The 8,690-nt window shown below is 41.0% G+C and overlaps 1 pseudogene; it reads left to right on the forward strand.

Moving 5' to 3' along the window:
• The first annotated feature begins 1,397 nt into the window (after positions 1-1,397).
• LOC122444301 lies at positions 1,398-3,597 on the forward strand (annotated as a pseudogene).
• The last annotated feature ends 5,093 nt before the right edge of the window (positions 3,598-8,690 follow it).

The raw sequence follows: 8,690 nt of genomic DNA on the forward strand, positions 1-8,690 counted from the left end.
TTGTTTTTCTAAATTTGGCTGTGCATGTGGCATGTGGTGATCTTAATTCCCCAACCAGGCATTGAACCCATGACCCCTGCATAGAAAGCATGGTCTTAAACATTTTTGTTCCTGTTGAAGTATAGTTGATTTACATTATTATATTAGTTTCAGAGATATCAGCATAGTGATTCAGTCATTTAAAAATTTTTTTATTTATTTAGGCTGTGCACTGTCTTCATTGCTGCATGGACTTTTCTCTAGTTGCAGTGAGTAGGGGCTACCCTCCAGTTGTGATGCACAGGCTTCTCATTGCGGTGGTTTCTCTCGTTGCTGAGTATGGGTTCTAGGTGTGTAGGTGTCAGTGGCTGTGGCACACGGGCTCAGGAGTTTCAGCTCCCGAGCCATAGAGCACAGGCTCAATAGTGGTGGCACATGGGCTTAGTTACTCTGCAGCATGTGATATCTTCCCAGACCAGGGATTGAACCCATGTTCCCTGCACTGGCGGGAGGATTCTCTACCACTGAGCCACCAGGGAAACCTGTGGTTTAGTATTTTTACAGATTATACTCCATTTAAAATTATTACAAGATATTGAATATAATCCCTTGTGCTATTTAATATATCCTCGATATTTTATACCTAGTAGTTTTAAAATAGTTTAATTAATTAATTAATGTTTGGTTGCACTGGATCTTCTCTGCTGTGCCTGGACTTCCTCTAGTTGCAGCAAACTGTGGCTATTCTTTGTTGCCGTGCATGGGCTTCTCATTGCAATGGATTTTCCTGTTGCAGAGCATGGGCTTCGGAGTGTGGGCTCAGTAGTTGTGATGCAGGGCTTTAGTTGCCCTGTGGCACGTGGCGTCTTTGTTCCCCAACCATTGTGGTGGCTTCTCTTATCGCAGAGCATGGGCTCTAGGTGTGCAGGCTTCAGTAGTTGTAGCATGTGGGCTCAGTAGTGGAGGCTCCCAGGTCCTAGAGCAGGATCAAACCTGCGTCTCCTGCATTGGATGTCAGATTCTTAATTGCTGAACTACCAGAGAAGACCTCTTCCCAACTCTTAAGTTTTAAAATCCTGTTTATAGTTAGGAAGGCATTATCTTCTTTAAAAAAAGGTAATACACTTAACTGATATGGTTTAAAAAACAAAACGGTATCAAAAGGTATACACTGAAAAGTCCTACTTGCATTGCTGTCCTCGTGGATATGTATATTTATCTATATAGCTTCTCTTTTTATTAAAAGGTAGCATAGTATATACACTTTCTACACCTTAATTTTTAACTTAATGATATATTGTTTATATTATACTATCACTGCTTTTTTTTTCTTCTGTAGTTCCCTATCCATGGACATTTGGTGCTACAGACTGAAGTTTTTGTCCTCCCAAAATTCTTATGTTGAAACCTAATCCACAATGTATTTGTATTTGGAGCTGGTATGTTTGGGAAGTGTTTGGGTCCTGAGGATGGATTAGTGCCCTTACTGAGGCTTTATAGTCTAATATCTAACAGATGCTCATCTCCCTTTATCACTCTTTTTTGCCAGTTTTCTGGCCACTCTTGTTTATTTTTTCCATATGAGCTTTAGAATCAGTCTTGCTAGCTCCCCTCCTCCCATTTCCTTTGTTCCTCCTAGAACCTTATTAGTATTTTTGACATGTTAAATAACACTATTTTTATGATGTTGAATTTCTTAGCCAAGAACAAGTTGTGGTTTTCCATTTGCTCCTACTTCTGTGACCTTCAAGGTAGTTTTAAAGTTTGAACATAGAATTTGAATTTGTTCACATTTGCTAGATTTGGAGAGGCAGAAGGTTGAAGTGAATACACTTCTTGGAGGGAGAATACAGATATATTTCATTTTATTGAGCTTTACTGCAATTTACATATCTTGCGTTTTTTATAAATTGAAGGCTTGTGGCATCAAACAAGTGCACTGGTGCCATTTTTGCCACAGTATTTGCTCATTTCATGTCTCTGTGTCCCATTTTGGTATCCTTGCAATACTTCAAACTTTCATTATATTTGTTATGGTGGTCACATTTTATTTGTGATCTTTGATGTTAATACAACTCACTGAAGGCATAAATGATGGGTAGCATTTTAAAATATAGTACTGGGCCTTTGTTGCTGTGCAGGCGTTTCACTAGTTGTGGCAAGCAGAGGGCTACTCTTCATTGTGGTGCGTGGGCTCCTCATTATGTTGGCTTCTCTCGTGGAGGAGTATGGGCTCCACAATGCCTGGACTTCAGTAGTTGTGGTGCATGGGCTTGCTAGTATTGGTTCCCAGGCTCTAGAGCACAGGCTCAACAATTGTGGCACACGGGCTTAGTTGCTCTGCTGCATGTGGGATCATCCCAGATCAGAGATCAAACCTGTGTTTCCTGCATTGGAATGAGGATTATTTACCACTGAGCCACCAGGGAAGCCCAATGGGTAGAATTTTTTAGTAATAAAATATTTTTAAATTAAGGTATGTATTTTTAAGATACAACGCTTTGCACACTTCATAGACTACAGGATAGTGTAAATATAACTCATAGGCACTGAAAAGCCAAAAAACTCATGTGATGTACTTTATTGTGGTGTTCTGAAACCAAATCTGCAATATCTTCAAGGTAGGCCTTGGACTATCACTGGTGGTCTTTGGGACAGTAAAGAAACTAACTTGATAAAAAGAAAAAGAAGTAAACAGTGCCTGCGATATGCCAGGGATGATGCTAAGTATTTTCGCACACTATCATCCTTGTCCACAAGCCTGCTCAAACCCAGGGTTGGATAGGGCCTAGACACTCTGTAGGGTAATGCTCAGGGGAGTCTCAAAATGAAAACAATATTTGAAGAAGATAAAATATTTGAAGAAGATCACAATGGAAGTCAGGCAAGATAGGGCAGACAGGAAAGGTTAAATTCAAAGAGGGCCACAAGACTCAGTCATCTTAAGGAAATATGGTAAAGACTCATTTGAGTTGAAGTCTTTGTGAAGATAAAGGTAAAAAATGCAAAACAGGTTCCTTTCCAAGAGGACAAGCAGTTTGCACTAAAGAATGAAGAAAGTTTGACTTTGCAGACACTACCACCTCCCAGCCAGTCAACTCTGCTGTTTTCTTTGATAGCTCTGTGCATGGTAAGCCCTCGGACCATGTATTTTTCAAGGTGTTTGTAGACAAAGTTGCTAAGATAGCAGAAAACTTTCATACTCTGAGCACTGGGGAGAAAGAACTTCATTAAAAAGATTCCTGCTTTCACAGATTGTGAAATGATTGTGAATGATTGTGGGCTTTATGTGCCAGGGTGGTGACTTCACACATTATAATGGCACTATGGCAAATCCAGCTGTGGGGAGAAATATGATGATGAGAGTCTCATACCGAAGCACATGGGTCCTAGCATCTTGTCCATGGCAAATACTGGATCCGACACAAAGTGTTCCCGGGTTTTCATCTGCACTGTCAAGACTGAATGGTTGGATGGCAAACCTGTGGTCTTTGGCAAGGTAGAAGAGGACATGAATATCATGGAAGCCATGGAGTGCCATGGTCCAGGAATGGCAGAACCACCAAGAAGCTCTTTAATGCTGACTGTGGACAACTCGGGCTTCCCAAATGGCACTAGTCGTAAAGAACTCACCAGCCAGTGCAGGAGATGTAAGAGACACAGGTTTGATCTCTGTGTTGGAAATATCCCCTGGAAGAGGGCATGGCAACCCACTCCAGTATTCTTGCCTAGAAAATCCCATGAACAGAGGAGCCTGGCGGGCTAGAGTCCATGGGGCCACAAAGAGTCAGACATGACTGAAGTGACTTAACATGCATGCACGAATAGAAAACTTCAATAAATGACTTGTGTTTTAGCTTCTGTACCATTCCTTCTATAGCTCAGGAGTGTATCCCACCAACTTCATCTCTTCACTCCATCCTATAATCTCTGTGCTATCTGAAAATACTCAACATCTATTCATGTGCTGGAGGTTTTTGGGTTCTATATTTTCCTTATTTCCCTCCTAGTCTAGTTGGATTGCAGAATTAAGTTTAGGATTATGAAATAAAAGCTAAATCAGAAAAATGAAGATAATGTTTTGAGCCTGGACTATTTACAAAAGGTGGTACCTTGCTAAAGATAAAAAAGTTGGGGAGGGGAAAAGCAAAACGAGTTTCATTTGAAGAGCTCAAGGGGAAGAGGGATACCTGAGTACTTTCTTCTAGATCTTGTGCACGTGTACAGATGGCAGAAGGGTGGAAAAATCAGTTTTTAGTACATGTGAAAAACTAAATATCTAAATTTAAATCAAGGTATGGGTTTCAGTTCAGTTCAGTCGCTCAGTCGTTCAGACTCTTTGCAACCCCATGAACCGCAGCACGCCAGGCCTCCCTGTCCATCACCAACTTCCGGAGTCCACCCAAACCCATGTCCATCGAGTCAGTGATGCCATCCAACCATCTCATCCTCTGTTGTACTCTTCTCCTCCTGCCCTCAATCTTCCCAGCATCAGGGTCTTTTCAAATGAGTCAGCTCTTCGCATGAGGTGGCCAAAGTATTGGAGTTTCAGCTTCAGCATCAGTCCTTCCAATGAACACCCAGGATTGATCTTTAGGATGGACTGGTTGGATCTCCTTGCAGTCCAAGGGACTCTCAAGAGTCTTCTCCAACACCACAGTTCAAAAGCATCAATTCTAAAAAAAGAAAAAAAATTAAAAAAATAAAAACATCAAAAGCATCAATTCTTCGGCGCTCAGCCCTCTTTATAGTCCAACTCTCACATCCATACATGACCACTGGAAAAACCATAGCCTTGACTAGAGGGACATTTGTTGGCAAAGTAATGTCTCTGCTTTTTAATATGCTGTCTAGGGCTTCAATTCTTTACTAAATATATCTTGTGCTGTGTACTAAGTCTCTTCAGTCATGTCCAACTCATTGCGACCCCGTGGACTGTAGCCCGCCAGGCTCCTTTGCTCATGGGATTTTCGAGGCAAGATTATTGGAGTGGATTGCCATGCCCTCCTCCAGGGGATCTTCCCAGTTCAGGGATTAAACTCACATTTCTTCTGTCTCCTGCATTGGCAGGTGGGTTCTTTACCACTAGTGCTACCTGGGAAGTCCCAAATAATACCTTACCCCATCTATTAATTTTCTGCTGCCAGAGAGATGTGTTAGCCAGGGGAAAAGGCAGCTCTCACCTTTTCATCCTACTGAAAGCCTTTTCAATAGGTTAGGCAGGGGCATTTTTGAGTTTATGCCCTTAAATAATCTGTAGGTATTCTCTCAGTCTTACTTGAAATTCTCAATTCCTCATTTTTTAGTTTTCCAACTCTTAAGCATCTATTTTTTTTTTTTTTTTAAGAATCAAATATGTTATATCTTCTCTTGTGATTCAGTATTCTTGCTTGGTCAAAGGACAGCTCTCTGTCATACATTGACATGAATCAACCATGGATTTACATGTATTCCCCATCCCGATCCCCCCTCCCACCTCCCTCTCCACCTGATTCCTCTGGGTCTTCCCAAGCACTTGTCTCATGCATCCAGCCTGGGCTGGTGATCTGTTTCACCCTAGATAATATACATGTTTCGATGCTGTTCTCTCGAAACATCCCACCCTCGCTTTCTTAAAACTGGAGTTTGTGCTCTTACTCTGTCATCTTAGGTTTTTCTGGCCCAGAGTTGCAGAAATCCAGGGGCAGGGAAAGTACACCATGGAGTTTAAAGTCTATCCCACATGACCTACTCTGTAGGCTAGTCAGATGGGGTTATTTTAAGCATAGGTAAGCCTAGATTTGCCTAAGTATGGTGATTTTTATTTGCAGGATGGGTAGGTGATGGAGAATAAAGAGAATGTAAATACCCAGATCCCACATAAGGCCTTTCTTTGATTGAAGTCTTTCTTGCTTTAACCAGGAGTGCTTATAAAATCTGGTCTCTTTCCTCCACACACTTTATGATGGGGCTTTTAAACTGTGTCACATTCTATATTACGTATTCTTAAAGGTCCACTGTTAATAACTGGTTTGGAATTAGGGAGCTGTCCCAAGTTCCCTTATATTGCAAACTTGGTGTGTTCTTACTAAGAGAAAGGAGAAAGCGAAGGGAGACTGGACAGGCTACTCTGTTTTCTATCTTGTACCCAGTCCATTTCCTGAATTGTGCAGGTGCTGCTTCTGATTGAGGGTGGAGTGGGGATATGGGAGGGAGGAGGAGAGAGGTAATTGTGTTAGGATTAAGACGTCCACCCCCACCAGCTTTACTGCAATATAACTGATGTGTAACATTAAGTTTAAGGCACACAGCATGATGATTTGATATGTTTGTATTGCAAAGTGTTTTCCACAGTAAGTTTAGTTAACACATTCATCACCTTACAGCTACCATTTTTTTTCCTGCCTTGAGAACTTTTAAAATCTATTCTCTTAGTAAGTTTCAACTATACAATACGGAATTAACCATAGTCACAATTCTGTACATTAGCTCCCCAGAGCTCATCTATCTTATAACTGAAGGATGCACACTTTGACCACCTTTACCCATTCTTCTTTCACCACACCCCTGCCCCTCAGTACACCCCTGGCAATTGCAAATCTACTCTATTTCTAAGAGTTTGGTGTTTATGTATGTATTTGTTTGTTTGGCTGCACCGGGTCTTAGTTGCAGCATGTGGGATCTAGTTCCCTGATCAGGGATTGAACCTGGGCCCCCTGTGTTGAGTCTTAGCCACAGGACCACCAGGGAAGTCCCTGAGTTTGGATATTTTAGATTCCAAATATTAAGTGAAATCATACAGAATTTGTCTCTATCTGACTTATTTCACTTAGCATAATGCTCTCAAGTTAGCATAAAGTCCTCAAGGTTGAGCTCTTAATTTATGTTCTGAAAGTGAGATGAGGGTATCAGTTTGGTATGATGAGGGTACAGTTTGAACAGTAACTGACACAAATGTATGCAATAATGGTCAAATGAACTCTTGGAGGACAAAAGTTTGGTGAGTTAGGTCTAGAATTTTATCAATTGTTTCATGGTTTCCTTTAGGTGCAGTAAATTTGTAACTTCTGCTTTGGAACTCAGGGCTTTCCTGCTGGCTCAGCTGGTAAAGAATCCGCCTGCAAGACAGGAGACCTGGGTTCAATTCCTGGGTTGGGAAGATCTCCTGAAGAAGGGAAAGGCTACCCATTCCAGTATTCTGGTCTGGAGAATTCCATGGACTATATAGTTCATGGGGTTGGAAAAATCAGACATGTCTGAGCGACTTTCACTTTTCACTTTCACTTTTTTTGGGACCTCTAGGTGCCTTAACGGAGAAGGCAATGGCCACCCACTCCAGTACTCTTGCCTGGGAAATCCCATGGACGGAGGAGCCTGGTAGGCTGCAGTCTATGGGGTCGCAAAGAGTCGGACACAACTGAGTGACTTCACTTTCACTTTTCATTTTCATGCACTGGAGAAGGAAATGGCAACCTACTCCAGTATTCTTGCCTGGAGAATCCCAGGGACGGGAGCCTGGTGGGCTGCCATCTGTAGGGTCGCACAGAGTCGGACACGACTGATGTGACGTAGCAGCAGCAGCTGCCTTAATAGGAAAGGAGAGGACAAAGACTCCAGAAATCTTCCACACGTTTGTCCACCTGTTGTGCCAGGCTTTCACTACTAAAAGAAAAACAGCATGGAGGAAAAGGTGGTCAGATATGTCTGAGAAGCAGCATGGTATAGCAGAAATAAAACATGAATTTTGGGAGACAGACTAAATGAAGGAAAAATCCGAATTATGCTATTTTCTACCTGTGTATTACTTATCTAGAATCTGCATTTTCCTCCTTTGTAAAATGGGGTGACACCTACTTTGCAGAAATTAAATGAGGAAAATCTACAGGAAAGCATTTAGTGGCTGCTGAATAAATGCATGGTAAGTGAAGTTCAATTCATGCTAATGGCCAGGATTTAAATTTCCATGCTTCAGAAGACATTTGAATAGATGATTCTTTATATGTTAATTTCATCAGGTATAAGTCACTAGTTATACATAATCACAAATTATTTTAACAATATTTTAGTACAGAAAATGTCAACATATATAGACATAGAAAAGAATACAAAGAACACCCTGTATCCATCATCTAGCTTTTGCAATTACCATTCCCTAGATCACTATCACTTCCTTGATATGGCCAATAATTTACACCCTGTTGCAACTCCACATTATTTTGAAACAAATCCCAGATATCGTATGTCTAAAAGATTCTGGTTTAAAAAATTTAAACATATTACTATTATCATAACAAAACATCAAAGCTCAATAAAAGTAGTATGCTTTCCTGGTATCATCAAATATCTAATCAATTACCTATGTGTACCACTACTTACAGTCCATCAAGTGAATGAGTTTAGACCTGCATTTATATGCCTCTTACTTCAACTGGAGAGACAGAATGGTTGTCAGGTTGGTTTATTTCTCTCCCTTGTTCATTGCAACAAAAATTGGGAATGATGGACTAAAGGGCTTGAACCAACAGAGAAGTTACAGCTCACTTAGTTTAAGTAGACAGTTACTTTATTTTTTTTATTTTAATACTACTTCAATACTTTTATTAAACAGATACTCCCAAGGCATGGGAACAAGCCAGCCCCAAAGGAGTTACAAAGATCCCTCTTGGCATCACCCTTTTCTTACTTCCTGTCTCCTCCTTTTGGTTGTGCCCTGTGCAATACAGGGCTTATAC

The sequence above is a fragment of the Cervus canadensis genome, chromosome 6, assembly GCF_019320065.1.
Source record: "Cervus canadensis isolate Bull #8, Minnesota chromosome 6, ASM1932006v1, whole genome shotgun sequence".
Lineage (NCBI taxonomy): Eukaryota > Metazoa > Chordata > Mammalia > Artiodactyla > Cervidae > Cervus > Cervus canadensis.